This window comes from Triturus cristatus, chromosome 9 (genome assembly GCF_964204655.1).
Source record: "Triturus cristatus chromosome 9, aTriCri1.1, whole genome shotgun sequence".
Taxonomy (NCBI): domain Eukaryota; kingdom Metazoa; phylum Chordata; class Amphibia; order Caudata; family Salamandridae; genus Triturus; species Triturus cristatus.
The window spans coordinates 1,141,663,997-1,141,680,360 of NC_140592.1; the positions used below are offsets into that span (position 1 = coordinate 1,141,663,997).

Consider the following 16,364-nt stretch of genomic DNA (forward strand, 5'->3'; position numbering starts at 1 on the left):
GAAGCAAGGGAAAAACTAGTGAGCACGAAGTATTTGTTTGAGACCGAAATAGTATTGCAGAAGAAGCATCTGTAAATCTCATAATCTGCACATTCCTGCCCTTCGGTATTGGCTCAAAACATTACAGCTTGTTTTTCTTTGAAAACATTATTTCATTTTTAAGGTGATGTGTGATACTTACCCTAAAACTCACAATGCACCAAGACTCTGGCTGCATCTCAGATTTTTTTCTTTTCTATTAGGTTATGTGTGTCCTCAAGACATCATTCTTTATGGCAAACTACTTTCCGAAATAGGCTTTGAAGTCGAGCACCCTTTAATTTCCACTACAGCAGCATCTCCTTCAGAAAACAGTGAACAATCTGATACTAAGCAGTGCACAATGTACACTGGGACCCACAACTGGGCAGGTACTAGAACAACCCCCCTCCCTCGACTGAAGATGCCCCAAGGATAAAGAAGCTAACATCTGAGGAGTAGGTTTCAGAGGAATTATGGTCTTACCCCATTGCAGAGAAGAACGACCCTGGCACAGTGTTTCACACTCCTCCTCCACGTTTGTCACTAGACATACATACAGTTTCAGAGGGAGACCAATACCCACACACTTTGCCAGAAGATCAGGATATTGATACCCCAGATTACCAGTTAGAGGTATACAATTATAGGGTAGATCCTCAAGTTGACACAGCCGTAGATATATAAGCTTTAAATCAGTGTTCTTCAAACTTCTAAATGCTGTGCCCCCCTTGTTAAAAAGAGACATAATTGGCCCCCCCTCATTTTTTCACAATCTGTTAAATTGGCAATGTTTTAAATATGTCTAAACATATTTAAACATTGCAGTTAAGTTATGTTACCCCTTTTACACATATTCCCAGTCAGAATATAAATGATAAAAGATGTTCGTGATAGCCCATTACAAAGTGGCTTACTGCCGCTCATTTTTTTCAATTAAAACAAAGCATAATGCTTCTGTTGGCCAGAGCCTGGCGCCTCCCTGAGATCACTTAAGGCTCCCAAGGGGGGCCCGCCCCCTAGTTTGAAGACATGTGCTCTAAGTGACTCAGTGCAATAATACACCTCAGGATATCATTAAGTCATTGCTAAAGCAGCATCACCTTTTTAAAGTGGCCATGATGTAAAGTCAACTTTTAAGGACCCTATTAAGTCTAGGGTGCTCACCCATAGGGTTAAACAGATGAAGCTGTCACGTAGACTAATTTATTTTAGTATGGGACATGTGCCACCAGACTCTTTGGTAGTGCATGTAATAGAACACTTATGCATGGCACTGGAGATGCATCTCTTTCAGGAAAGGAAAGCAAGAAAATTGATGCTGCATGTAAAGTTACACTGAGAGCTGTCACACAATGGGGTATTGCTAACTCTGGGGTTCTCTCTGACAGATGCAACAAACATCAGTGGAGTGAAATCGTGGAACCCTCCTTGACACCTACTAATGAGATAGCGATGATGTGGAGAGTGGAAAAGCATATCTAATGCAAACATTCAATATGCTTTACATGGAATGGATACTCCCTTATGGAAAATTAACTCTTATCTTAAACAGATGAGATGCCTGCTTAAGTGTATCTGTTTTTTTAATCAAAAGTACAATAGCATCTTATTGGTTTGCTGTTTGTTTGAGAACATATGTTCTGTGCTCAAGTTGATGATATGCATTTTTTTTTTATAAAAAGGACACAACCACACCCTCAGTTACAAATCTTACCATCTGATCAGAAGGTGCTTTCTATCATTACTCAAGGATACTGCATCAAATTCCACACAATTCCACCAGATAAACCACTGCACGCGTACAGGATGACTCCAGACATTACAGCCTTCTGTTAGACGAAGTCCAAATGTTGTTTGAAAAAGATGATCTTGAAATGGTGTTGGACAATCAGACAGACAATGAAGTAAACTTACTGCACTTTTGTTTTTCTTTTTAAATTCTTTTTATTAAACATTCGACATCTGAAATATAATACAGATGAATAAAGTATAGTACATTTAGAGGAAACCGCATTCAATAACCTTCTATTCCAGAGCGTCATGGGTGTAGATTATGGGGTGGAGGGATCATCTGTGTCAATGCTAAGCGGAGAGTTGCAGATATGGCCACAAAACGTGTTCTAGACGTCCTATATTTTGGACCACTTCCTGGGGCAGACTCGGGCAGTATAGACTGTTTTTTCTTATACATGCACCAGTCGAGGTCTTCTTTCCAGGCTTCCACTTTTGGCGGTTGTTCCACTACCCACAGTTGCGCAATGTTCCTCTTTGCCAGCATAAGACCTAGTGTGGTCCATTGTGTGTGGTGATTATTCAAATTGGTGGGTTCCCAAATGTTTAAGAGGCATCTACGTGAATCAGGATGAATGACAATTGCGAGCACTTAGTTTAGTACTTCATGGATACTGCGCCAGTATGTATTTGCATTCCCATAGTATGTGTAGAAATGTTCCTTCCTGACCACATTGCCTCCTACAATCCCCGCTGACGGCCCTACCCATGCGTACCAGACTAGGTCCTGTGATATATACTCAATGGAGAATTTTCAGTTGAACTAGTTGGAGTCTGGCTGAGATTGCTACTACACTTGGTGAGGACACTGCTTCCTGCCAGTCTTCGTCATCTAACTCGATACCATCCCTCACCCATTTCTCTCGTAGCAACCCGAGGGTGTCTGCCATACTGTTGATCAGTTTTTTATAGGTCAGTGATATGGTTTTCTCAGGCAGATGTCCGTCCAGCAATCTATCTTCCAGCGGAGAGGGTTCTAGAGGGGAGGAGCCTTTTGGGAAGTGGGAATGTAGTGCGTGACGGATTTGCATGTACCGAAAGTGTTCTGTGACGGCCACGCCATGTTGCTGTTGCTAAGAAGCAAATGATTTCACTTCGCCTTTGTCCCACATGTCTCTAATCTGTGAAATCCCGATGAGGTCCCAGTTGTCGAATCCCTTCGATTTCAATGGGTAGCCCAATTGTTCGGAGTCCCACAAAGGGGTCGCCAGAGTCAGTTTTCGCTCCCAGCCCAGGGTTTTATTAGCGGCGTGCCAGACTCGGACCGAGTGGTCAGTTGGTCCAGTCAAAAGGTATTGTTTGAGTTTGGAGTAAAGTGCCCTATTGTATTTCCCTCCCAGCAGAATCCTTCTATCCATGGCATACCCGGGATCATCAGGTCGACCATAAGTGCCCTGATTGATGGCTGCAATGTGTGCTACCCAGTAATACCGTTTGATATCAGGGAGGCTAATGCCCCCATAGTACCAATTTAGTGTGAGCTTGGTCAAAGCTATGCAGGGTTTTTTCAGCACTTTCTTATTCCAATAACAAACCAAATCCCTTCTACAAATTCTCAACATCAGAGCATGGAACAGGTACTTCACATCATTTGAAAATGATAAAACTCCTGGATGTGCTCCCGCTTCTCCAGCAAGGGAATTATATGTCAACCCTCAGCCTCAAGGATGTGGATTTCCACACCCCTATCCATCCTTATCTTCGCCAGCACCTTTGGGGTCACAACCGTTAAAGTATTTTCCAATGTCTGTTGGTCGTTGCAGCTCATGTAAGGTACAGTCCCATGAATGTTCTCTTATATCGGGACAATTGACTGGTGAAGCGGAAAAGGCTTCTTCAGTCCTTTGCTTACAATTGATGGACACTTGTAATTCTTCAGCAGCTTGGTTTCTTCGTAAACAGGGAAAAAAATCAAACCTCTGCCCCCCTTGAAGCTATTCTAGGAACAGCACTTAGTACAGTCATAACTAACCCTATCCCAGCCCATTGAACACCAGGGCCTTTCGCAGGCTACTTCCACTTAACCAGACTTTACTACCTCTGACCGTGAGAGTGATTATGAATTTGCTAGGAATGATTGCTTCTTGCATTGCTTTGGTGTCATGTACCAGGTTGCAAAAGTGCCTTCTTCAAAAATGTCTCTGCAGACATTGGTCACAAGTGACTGGAGATTTGGAAGATCAAAATTGGTCGAGGTCAGTGCATACTGAAATACTGGTATGTAAAGAACCTGCCACTGGGCAAGTCGTTAATTGAATCATAGCCTCAAGTGTCCATAAATATAGATGCCTCCCTGAAAGATCTGGGTGCTCCCATGTCACACCCCACAGTCCAAGGTTGGTGGTCCACCCAACAAGGTCTCCTTTACGTCATTATCCTGCAACATCTAGAGATGCAGTCACAAAGTAGTGCTAATTCCACATTCAACATGATGCCAGTAAATTATTTAAAGAAACGGGTGGGGGGGACATGCATTTGATGCACCTTTCACAGGTTGCATAGCTGATTAAGCGTTTGGCCATACATCTTTGAAGTGTATCTACTGGAGCAACATCTCCCATGGCTAGATACACAATTTTTGCAGATTTCCTAAACAGAAGTCATTAGCAAACACATGAATTGGAGATAGGCCCACAAGTGCCAGAGCACTACTTCCGCCATTGGGATACGCTGCCTATTGACCCTATCCTCATATACAAGGTTGCAGAATGCAAAAGCTACGTGTCCGGTAAGTTTCACCCACAGTCCCTAGGCAGTGCCATATTGATTAGCTGGTCAGGAATATTTGCATACTTTTTTCCTGCTATTTCTGTATTTTAGAAGAAAATGCCAGAGGCACTTATTATGATACTTATAATAATTGCCCACATTGTGCTATACAATCTCTGCTACTCTAAGGTCATCTGGTCCGTCCAGATCCAAATTCACAGAATCTAGGGATTTGGCATCTGACGTCTTACACTTTGGATGTTTACATCTCCATGAGGACTGCATCCAAATGCTAAAACAAGCCAGAAAATAAACTACTCAAAAATATTATGCTACCATATGGAAACACTTTGTCCACTACTGTTCTAGTATGATCAACCCGCCCTTCTAAGCCAAAGTCAGTGACATTATTTGCTATCTATTACACTTGCAAATGTCTGGTCTTGCCTACATTTCCATTAGCGTACATTTAGCCACAGTCGCCACTTGCCTCCAAAACAGCCAGTTGGAAGGGTTAAAGAATATTCCCTCTAGCTTCTCCTTAATGGAACCTGAACATTGTCCTCGCTCGATTTTTGGAGCCTTCATTTGAACCCCTCCATTTTTGTCCACTACAGTTTTTGTATTGGAAGGTGGTTTTCCTTTATAATAGCACTTCCTTTGCAGAGTAAATTACAAGCATTGCCAGAGGAAGAATGTTTTATTCAGTTTCATAGGCACTGGGTGTCATCAGAATCATTTCACACGTTTTGCCTAAAGTTGTCTCTCCTTTCCATGTTAGCAGTCCTTTGACTTGCCGTCATTCTTTCTGGGTCCACAATTGGCAACAGAAAGGACTTTACCTACGCTGCATGTTAGATAAACGCTAATGTTAGGAAAATAAAACTGTTGTTGCATTTGTACATCCACAAAATGGCAACCCACTCTAAGTCAGGGATAGCCAGATGGATTGTTGAAAGCATTCAAATCTGCTATTCTAAAATCAAGGGTACTTACCACCTGTACCTAAAGCACATTCCATACATAAAATGAGGGCCACTATGTCTTTCCCATGAAATATTCCATTAGTAGTACTTTGTGAAGCTGCTACCTGGTCAATTATCACCTCTTTTAGTAACCATTGTGTAAAGTAGGCTAAAGTGTGTCTAAAACACTGGTTACCTAAGTGTTCTTCTACTCACAGGCCACCACTTTAGGGAACACATACTGTCTTTCAGTCTGTTCAGAGCATGTGATGCATAGCTACACAAGTTGCAAACAGAAAAGGTTACTTACCTGTACAAATCTGTTTGCTGCTCGTAGGACTGTAAAATCATATGTCCCCTTCCCACCGCCGGTATGCATGGTATCTTTATTTAAATTTTCAACAATTTCAAAATACATACCAAGCAATCATAGTCCAATTCTGCACTGATGTACAATGTTATTGTCACTGCGACAATACTAGCATAGTTATGACTCATTTTTTAAATAAAGTGCATCGCATAATGGTATCAGCTATTCCCCGACTGTGGACATGCATTAATGATTTGGTATGAGTATGTAGTACCCGCACACACCGTCACATCTAATTGAGGGGTAGGACACTCTTATCGTATATGTCTGCTGTTTGTCGTTATTAATATTTGTGCAAATATGTCTATCAATATTTCTATATATGCTGCATGTATAGTACAATTTCTGTAGAACAATAATCAGGAAACCATATAATTTAGCAGGGTAATTAACATCGTTGGTTTGCCGGATGTCTACATCTTCCATCCTGAAATAACTCATAACCAAGAATTATAAAGAAAAATATAACAAACTGTGAGAAGTCAAATGCACAAAGCTACCTTCATGTAAAGTATTGTGTGCCATGCAGGTGAAGTCACATTGGGGGCCATGCTTAACTCGCCATGTATAGGTTGTTATCCCTAGTGTATGTATAGTTGTGTGGTGTCCAGTGTGTCCCTTGTCAGGGGGTCGCGTCTATGTTGTAATATAAAGGAAAGTGGAGCCGTTTCCCGCCCCTGCAGCCCTGCCCGAGGTTGTCCTGTCTATGCCGGCCCCCCAGGGCATTCTCTTCAAACCTCTGCGCCCACCGGCCGCGCCTGGGGGAGCGCTTGTTTCCCCATTCGCCCGCGTGAGAGCTTTAAACATGTCATCCCAGGCTTGTGCGATAGGGAACTTACGGAGCCCCGCTGTTTCCTCTCTGTGAAGATTGGTGCTCTCCGCTTGCGCCCAGTTTGCTAGAGATTTTAGCCAGTAGGATACCTCTGGTGGGTCCCTGTGCCTCCATCGTTTAGTTATTAGTCGTTTTGCGGTGACAAGACCTAAATCACAGAATCTGGAACTCACTTTGTTAGTTTTGGTACGTTTACAGAACCCCAGGATGCAAACCTCCCACATGCGTGGTAGTTCAGCATTGGTGCTGCGGGTTAGAATTTCCGTTATTGCACGCCAGTAGGTATGAAGCAGGGAGCAGGACCACAACATATGTAGCAAATCAGCGCCTAATAATTGGCATCTCGGACAGGGCGAGGTTGTGATGTTAAAGTATCTGTTGATCTTGTCTGACGAAAGGTACGCTCTGTGTAAGATATATGTTTGTATAAGCTTTAAGCGTGAATTACGCGGTATGTGAGTGGCGCTAGCTAAGACACATTCCCAATCTTTGTCTGTCCAGGGTTGACCTCTGTCCTCTGCCCAGTTCGCCCTAAGTTTCTGCAGCGGGTTCGATACATGTGTTAGGAGGGCCTGCACTAGCCAATGAATCACATGTGTTCCCTCCCCCATCACATGTAGATACTGTAGCAGCTGATGCGTTTGCAGTTTGGTCGACAGATCCCCCCCATGTTCGTGTTAATGTCCGTGTGATGGCTGCGTACAGGAGAAACTGTCCTGCCGGCTAGCCGGTGTCTTCTGAAAAGGTTGCAAAGGGCAATAAGACACCATCCGCATATAGATCCCCCAAGGTCTCCACTCCCGCCTCCGTCCAGGCCGCCAGCTCTGTCGGTCACAGCTTCTCTGCCTCGGGGTGTGCCCACCAACGGCAATATCGGAGCGTAAGGGACAGTGCCTTTTGTGAGCTGGAGACTCCTACGGTAGCATCTATAAGCCACCTCAAGGTGTATCTGTGTCGGGCGGGTAGAGCTCGCCAGTGGGTGAAATAGGCCACAGATTTGTGTCTGTGTCCATGAGTGTGCCTCCGTAACAGTATCCGCTAGGTTCTTACCACTGAGCCACTTCGCGACCCACTGCAACTGTGCAGCCAAATAATATAATTCTAGATGAGGGACCGCTAACCCCCCTCGTTCCAGTGGTGCGATAGTTTCTGTAGTGCTATCCTGGGCTGTACCGTGCTCCATATTAGGCCTCTGACTAACCCATCCAGCTCCCGGAACAGCCGCACCGGGACATATACCGGCAAGTTTGCAAAATGATACAAAAGTCTGGGCAACACTATCATTTTAGTGAGGGTGACACGGCTCATTACGTTTAGCGGCAGAGTTTTTCCAGAATTGCATCTGCGCCCGTATAGAAGTAATGGCGCGCACCAAGTTGCCTTCCATTATGTCCGCAGGGGAACTGTAAATGTACATGCCCAGATATCTAAACATTGTTGGGTGCCAGGCGAGCGCCGATCCATTCATTGTTATCCCAATCATGTCCACGTTAAAAGGATAAGCGCCCGACTTGGCCCAGTTCACCTTAAGTCCCGAGATTTCCTCGAACCTGCGGAATATATCGGACACCGCCAACGGTATCTCCTGCAGATCTTTCATATAGAACAGGTCATCGGCATACAGGGACACCGTATGAAGCCCATCCTCCAGAGGTATGCCCCAGTCTGCTCCGCCCCCTCTGAGCATGTTCGCCAAGAGCTCCATGGCGAGGGAGAAGAGCAGCGGAGACAACGGGCACCCCTGCCTGGTTCCACGCCTGACCCTGACTGCATCCGATACGAGTCTGCCTGTGCGAACGCGTACTGTGGGGCGCTGATACAATAACTGTACCATTTGTAAGTACCCATCTCCTAGGTCATATTTACGCAGCACTGCTGCAAGGTAAGGCCACTCCACTGAATCAAAGGCCTTCTCCAGGTCGAGTACTAGGCAGCCAGATCGTGGCCACCGCTTCGCTGCGTATTTCTGAACTCTGAACAACCTGCGGATGTTAAGGGAGGTATTCCTGGCCTGGACAAAGCCGTTTTGGTCTCCATGAACCAGGGCCGGCACGAACGGGGACAGACGCCGGGCCAGGGCGGAAGCCAGGATTTTGTAATCCGTATTTAACAAGGCCAGTGGGCGACAAGAGCGTAACTGTACAGGGTCTCTACCTGGTTTCAGGAGGGAGACTAGCGTGGTCTCATTTTGTGTTCGTGCCAGAGCGGAGTCCTCCAGAGACCCCGCATACACTCGCAGCAGCTCTGGTATTAATATATCAGAGTATGCTTTAAAAAATGTGTCCGGCAGTCCTTCTGGACCCGGGGATTTGCCGTTCGATAGCGAGAAAATACTCTTGCGCAGTTCGTCTGGTAGCAGAGGGGTCCCCAGTTCATCCTGCTGATGCTCCGCCAGGCTCGGCAACGTCAGTGGCAAGATAAACTCCTGTATATCTGTGTCCGAGGCCCGCAAGCAAGACTGGTACAGTGCAGCGTAGTGCTCTACAAATGCCTCGTGTATACCTCCTTGTGTATGAACCATGACGCCATTTACGGTTCGTATAGACGTCACAGGCGCGGTGATTGTGTCTTGCCGTATTAGCCATGATAACCGCTTGCCAGGCTTGTCTCCCGTATGATGGGTGCGCGCCGAGTGTGCTGCGTAGTTCAGATTTCTATGGCGGTCAAGCAATCTGGTATGTTACTCTTTGGCTCGCATTTGAGCCCCGTCTCTGCTCTCTGTGGCCTCCCGCTCTCCCTGAAGCCAAGTGTTTTCGATTCGTGTGAATTTGGTCGCTATTTGCTTTCGCATACCTGACCGCATTCCAAGACATTCGCCTCTTACCACTACTTTGAACGCGTCCCATTCTACTTGGGGCGTCGTAGCAGTACCAGCGTTTTCTTCAAAAGTAGTGTGCTATATGTGTGGCTAACAGGTTCCGGAAGGGTGCATCCAATAGCATGTCTGGTTACATCCGCCAGGTCGGAATTGGCGACCGGGGGGGTTCCCACTGCATTTCTAATAAGTGTGGATTGTGATCGGAATGCGTCCTACCTAAATAATAGACCGCAGACACGTGTGGAAGGAATTCCTCGGAGAGCATGTACCTGTCCAGTCGCGCATGCAGACGGTGAGCACCAGAGTAATAAGAATACACCCTATCTTGAGGGTAGCGGTGCCTCCAAACATCTCTGAGGTGCCAATGTTCCGCCCAGGTGTTCAGCGCCTTCATGGCAGTGTGTGTGGCTGTGCCAGGCAGGGGGTGGAAAGAGCGATCCAGTGTGGCATCAAGTACACTATTCTAGTCTTCCCCCAGCAGCAGAGGTATGTCATGCCATGGCGCCAGGATACGCGACAGCTCATCAAAGAAAACAGCCTGGTCAGTATTGGGAGCATACAATGATGCAATCACAACCTGTTTGCCGTCCAATGTGCCCCTCACCACCACATATCTTCCCTCTGTGTCTGTCAATGATTGTGTGACTGCAAAGGGGACCCCGGGCCGCACCCAGACTAGTGCCCCTGGGGCATATGCGGAGTATCCCGTAGCATATAATTGACCTCGCCAACGACGATGTAAATGTTGTATTTCTGCTGCGGTCAAATGTGTCTCTTGCAAAAGAGCTATCTGTATATGATGCCGCCTGAGGTACGAGTACACCTGATACCTGCGGGATGGTGTGTGCATGCCTCGCATGTTCCATGTGCCAACTCTAACTGTAGTCATAGTTTCTATAGTACACAGACTTCTCCTGTATCCTCTGCCACCCATCAGGATCCCACCACATTTGTGTCCTTGTGGAACCCTGCTTTCCCTGCATGAGACCCCATGGCAATGTGTGTCTAATAGGAGCAGTGTGTGTTAAAAGACATCTCACAGCAAACCAACAAAACAACATAAACTTTGAAATAATGCCAAAAGGGCGATAATGCAACAACAATCGTCCAAACCCTCAGTAGAGGTAATAGTCAAAACGACCTGGGGGGGTGCGCTACGCGTCGAATACCAATGATGTATACGTGTCTCAGGTTCCAGAGGCCCCCCATCTACAGGCTGAGTACTATGTAATGTGTGCCAGCTTCATATTTAAACCCAGGGTCTCCAGTCACGGCAGCGGCCTATCCTAGCGCCAACATATACATGACAGAGCTGGGGATCAAACCCCTCCCCCACCTCTAGTGGCCCGTCCGCGTCTCCCGCCCCGCACCCTAAGTGACGATCGACCTGTGACCCCCCCTACACAGTCACACCCTCGACAATTAAATAGTCCTGCATATACAGCACAGTACCTCCACTTGAAGACCAAACAAATGTAGTGTCTCACAGTGTTCATATGATGTGGTCTGCTGTCTGTGGAGTGACATCCGGCTGCTCAGTCGAGGCCTGTGAGGTGTGCAGCCCATATATCAGTTCATCATCATCTCCGGACAGACCATGCTGACTCGTGATTGACGCGCCCTCGGCCTCCAGTTAGCCACTGATCCCCGCCACCGCCTGCAAGGCATCCAGCTGTCCACTGAGAATCAGATCCGCATGTGGTCCTATCGCCAGTGAGGGCAGCGACCGGGTCCCCGGCAATCTTCTCTCTCTCCTGTGACGGCAGGAGGGGCCCCTCAGTTTCGGCATGGTGGTCGCCACAGGGTCGCCTCGGGGTGGCGAGGTCGTGAAGGTGTCCAGCCAGTCCTCTGCTTCCACAGGCGTGACAAAGAAGTGCGTTTTGTCAATTGCCACTACTCGCAATCGCGCCGGGAAGAGCAGGGAGTATTTCAAGTTATGCTGCCGCAGTCGCCTCTTCACCGCCATGAAGGAGTATCGTTGCCGCTGTACTTGGATGGTATAATCCGGAAAAAAAATTATTTTGTGGTTGTCTATCTGGGTTTCTGGCAGCTTCCTGGTTTCCTGCAGGATGGAGTCACGGTCCCGATAGTTGAGAAGCCTGAGGAGCATAGGTCGTGGGCTGGATCCCGCAGGGGGGGGGGCTGCGCAGGCACTCTATGAGCCCGCTCAATCACAAACTGGGGCGAGAGGGTCCCCTCCGGCAGGAGATCTTTGAGCCATTTTTCCATGTGTAGCACAGGGTCTCTACCCTCCCAGCGTTCCGGAATTCCCACTATGCGTACATTATTTCTTCGTGCGCGCCCTTCAGCGTCCTCAACCCTATCCTCCAAAAGCCCCACACGGTTGAGCAGATCTTGGACTCGCTTGTCCGTCAGGGCCACCTGCGGTTTGATGTCGGTAAGTGAAGCTTCCAGGAACGTGGTACGATCAGTTAGTTTCCGGTGGTCCGCGTGTAGGTGAGTTAGGTCAATCGCCACTTTATCTATCTTAGATTCCAGGGAAGTGCGGGTCTGGTTGATGTTTTCCTCCAGTCGCTCCATCCCCGCAAGCATTGCGTCTAATTTATTCGCCATTTGATCTGTGGTTCCGTGCTTCGCCATCTTGTCCGCCTTCGCCTGAGCCAGCGTCTGTGGGGTCTGTGTTCCCCCCGCGCCTGCCCGCGCCCGCGTGCCTCCCGACATGTGGCCTCCTCTCCGCGCTTCGATGCCGCTTCGTATGTCGCTGGGTCAGCGGGCAATTTCTCCAGAACGTGTAGTGTACAGTAGGGCCGTCCACGGGGACAGGGCAGCGCTGGCACCCACAGCAGTCACCTCCCAGCCTCCAATCGTTGGAACAGGGCAACGCTTCTCTCCCAGTCGCGCCAGCTACGGCCGGATTACCGTCTCGACCATTAATACTGCGTCTTGCCCTTGATGACGGTACCAACGCATGTGTCCGTGGGCAGGTCGCTTTGCCCACGATGATGGTGCAAGTCGTCTCCCTCGTTATCGTTAACTGGATTCCCTAGCAAGCCACCTCCTGGAGGCGTTATTTACAGTCTTGGGCAGTGTGCCGCAGCTATGCAAGTCCATGCCAAAATCAATTGTGAACCTCCTGCCTGGGCCACAGCACGCTTCTACAGTTTGGACCTAGAGGGGGCACACCAATCGTCCACTTCCAGTGCAACAGTTCCCATGGCACAGCATGCCCGTCGCAGGCAGCCACTCGGCAGGAGGGCCCCCTGCCGTCAGGGCGCTTGGCAGACAAGGAGGCAGACAGGGGTCACCAGCTTCAGGACGCTCCCCAGGATCGCGCCTGGGAGAGGCCAAGTAGGTCACCGCCGCTCCCGGTTCACCAGCAGAGGGCCGGGCACCCAGGCACGTCACGGCAGCCGCCGTGTGCGGAGCAGCCCCGACTTTAAGAACGGAAGGGGCAGAAGAGGCTCACTCCTCCCTCGTGTCTCTCCGAAGGCCACAGCGCAGGCAGACCAGGTACATCATTCCATCTTCGTGGCGCTCCCGTCACCGCCCGGCCCCACGGGTGCAGGGACCAGGGCACCACTGGCAGCAACCAGCGGCCACTCCTGGTAACAGCAGATGTTGGAGGGGGGCAGATACATATGACAAAGCGGGCGTTGGCTGACCCGTACTGACCGTCAAAGGCCGATCTCCATCTCCGCCCGGGTTGGCGATCTCACGGGCCGCAGGGACCCCGCCGCTTCGCAGCTTCACTCCACCGTAACAAAGAGCGGACGGCTTTATTCCGTGGAGGCGGGGGCGGACGCACAGCACAGTGGGGGCCTCATTCAATCCGCAGCCCCGAGCAGCAGCTATCAGCGGGCAGCGGAAGCCCCGTCCGCGGGTTCGCACTAGTCCTTGAGCAACTGCGCCATGTTCTGTGGCCTGGTGGGTGGAGCCAGACCGCGGGCTCCCGTAGCTGTAGTGAAGGCTGCCGAGTCCGGGACGGCACCATGAGCCGACGTCAGCGCCACGGGGCACTGATAAGTTCTGGACGGTGGCTCCACGCTCAGGACAGCGGCGCTCACACCCTCTGTTCGTCCGGTACCATCCCCAGCGACCACATGCGGATATATTAGCCTGTTTAGGGGAGCCTCGTACAGAGCTCTACCCAAACACGTCCTCCGCCATCTCGATCGTAGCCACGCCCCTGATATTATTTCTATAGTACTTCAGTTCACTGACATAATACTGCTTCCTACATTTGCTCTAATGTTTACCCTCTGTGGAAAAAAGACAATCTGAGATGGAGTCTGTGTCCTGGTGCATTGTGAGTTTCAGGAGAAGTAGCCCCAGTGACGTGGAAGCAAAAGAATAACTGTGTAGAAAAACTACTTAAAATGTTCCAAGCCTATCACTAAATAGCAGCAGTGTACAAAGGATGTGAATGTACAGCACTACAAACTCCAAACTTTATAGGTTAAGTAACTTTTTCTTGAGTATGAAGATTTGTGAAGTACTGCGGTGACCTCATGATAGATTTCTAGGGCTGAGGATAATTGGAACACAGTGCAACAGGCAATGTAAGCTTATGTAAACAGTCAGGTTTTAAGCTCTTTATAGAAGCATAGTATGATTAGGCCGAATACGAGTAGAGAGGGGCAGGCTCTTGCAAATTCGAGCTGTTAAAAAAGCGAAAGGTTTTTGTCTCCCTCCAAATGCCCTTACTACCCTCACACCAGCCCCTGTGAATAATGGGAACGTGCAAAACTAAGGTAGTGAGGGATTTCAAGAAGACTAGTGAAAACTACTTGGTTTGTCATTGACAAATACAGCAAAATGAAAAAGGTCAGATATGTTGTAATGTTTTTTCATTTTGAGACATGTGGCTGGAAGTCAAATATGCGGAAATAGTGAGGCTTAGTGCAGGTTTACTGACCGCCAGTAGTAGATAAATCTAACCACATGTGAGAAATAAAACACACCAAATTTCTCTTTCATTTATTATATTTCAGTATTTCTTTTAAATTAATTAACACAAAAATCTAATGATATTAATCGTGCCACTGCTGCACTTAGAGCTGACCATATCCCTTTAAAAATATGTCAGCCACAAAACTATTGAAGTGCAGAAATCTGTTCCTTTCTGCAAGAACTAAACAATACGATCCAATACGACTTAGGGGACTCAATAATAAGAAAGAGAAGGCTAACAGAGTAACCCCTACTAGGCTTCACTCTATGGCTCAAAAGGCTTGCAGTCATCGTCCACACTTTAGGCGGATGTCCCAACTCTTGAGGATACCCAGATAACAAATTAGTTCTCGATCTCCTTAGACCTATGAATAAATACCTTGGCTGCATTGGTATGAGATATTTGCGTAGTTGGTATTGCTCGCTTAGGTTTCTCTCAAAGTCCATTTCTAGCTTCCATACCAATAGTGTTAAACTCTTTTATACTCTGGCATGAGCAGTAATCGATTCCCTTCATTTTTTCTTTCTTAACGGCTGCTTGCAATATCATGACATTTCAAAATCCCCATCTCCAGAACCCCATCTTCACATACTCGCACCATCGATGCATGCAGCAAATGGTCAAACCCAATACCCTTAAATGGGGCCTCCTCAACTGGTACTCAACAATCTATTTTGCATTCATCAATGATGAAACTTCAATAGCTTTCCAAAATTACTTTTCACTATGTTAACTTTATTCTCTGACTCACCTAATTCACCATGCTCCGAATCTGTACCACATTTTGAGCCCAACCAATCAGACCAAGGTTTAGACAGCTTCTTCAGTTTTGGGTGATTTGTGGTCCAGGTTGTAGTGCAGTTCTGTGATAGAATGCAACATGACGACAGAGTAACAGGTCTTTGTTTGGGTCATCCAAGCGTCTTCTACCCTTTCTCTATGCCCATTATTTAGATCACCGGAGAGTGGCTTAAAGTCTTATTTGCCCATTTATTTAATCTTCCTTATTCACTACATTTAGCATGGTAACATGGCCAAACACAAGGTGCAAGAGGTTTCAGTTCTATTTAATACTTGGAATGCTAAAGCTAGACATCTGCACTCATGCCATCCTGCCTATGGGCTTCAGGAGGGTGTCAAGGAGTCAGCGTATTGGGGAGACTTTACATTTTTATCGAGTGAGGCAGTCTCCTGAATATAGCAGGAGGATCTTTTGTTGCAGTCCTGCAGCTGCAAACATCACTCTCATATTCTCCTCGTCAGTCAACCCACACCAGACATTATCTTCTTGCCTGCTGCACTGGTAATGTTCTTGTTCACCTAGATTCTTCTGATACCACCCACCCTTATTTGGGCTGCATGGGTACTGAGGGTGTCAGGCCTGCCACAGCAGGTTTGCCTTCCGTCAGCAGCTTCTCCTGGTCATCACAGAGTTGTTGGAAAGGTGCACTGAGCTGTCGGTCATTGGGAACTGCTCCTTCACGGATGAGCAGCTAATACCATGCTCCTCGGTTTCCTCTGCATCTCCCAGGGATCCCTAGGTCGTACGGCGTTCCCCAGGGGTCTATACTTAGCCCGTTGCTATTTAATATCTATGTTAGACCCCTGGCTACCATCGCAGAGGACGCTGGGTTGACAATTTTTTCATACGCCGATGACACTCAGATTGTTTTTTCTCTCTCCAGCAGTGAAGGCAACAGTGTATCTGTCTTGAAGACCGGACTATCGCGTGTTGCTGAGTGGATGCAAATGCATCTACTCAAGCTGAATGGCGATACGACTGAGGTCGTCATCTTGGGGAAGAATAAAGAGTTGTGGGGTCCTCAGCATTGGCCAAGTGATATGGGACCCTTTCCACAACCGGTCTCTGTAGTTCGTAACCTTGGCTTTCTCATAGACGATAAGTTATCTATGAGGCAGCAAGCCATCAAGGTTGCCTCTATTTG

General features: G+C 47.8%; 1 protein-coding gene across 5 annotated transcripts in view; it reads left to right on the forward strand.

The window, feature by feature from the left end:
* MGA (MAX dimerization protein MGA) overlaps window positions 1-16,364 on the forward strand; it is a 1,048,942-nt gene that overhangs the window by 307,892 nt on the left and 724,686 nt on the right. The gene's annotated exons all lie outside the window — the stretch shown is intronic.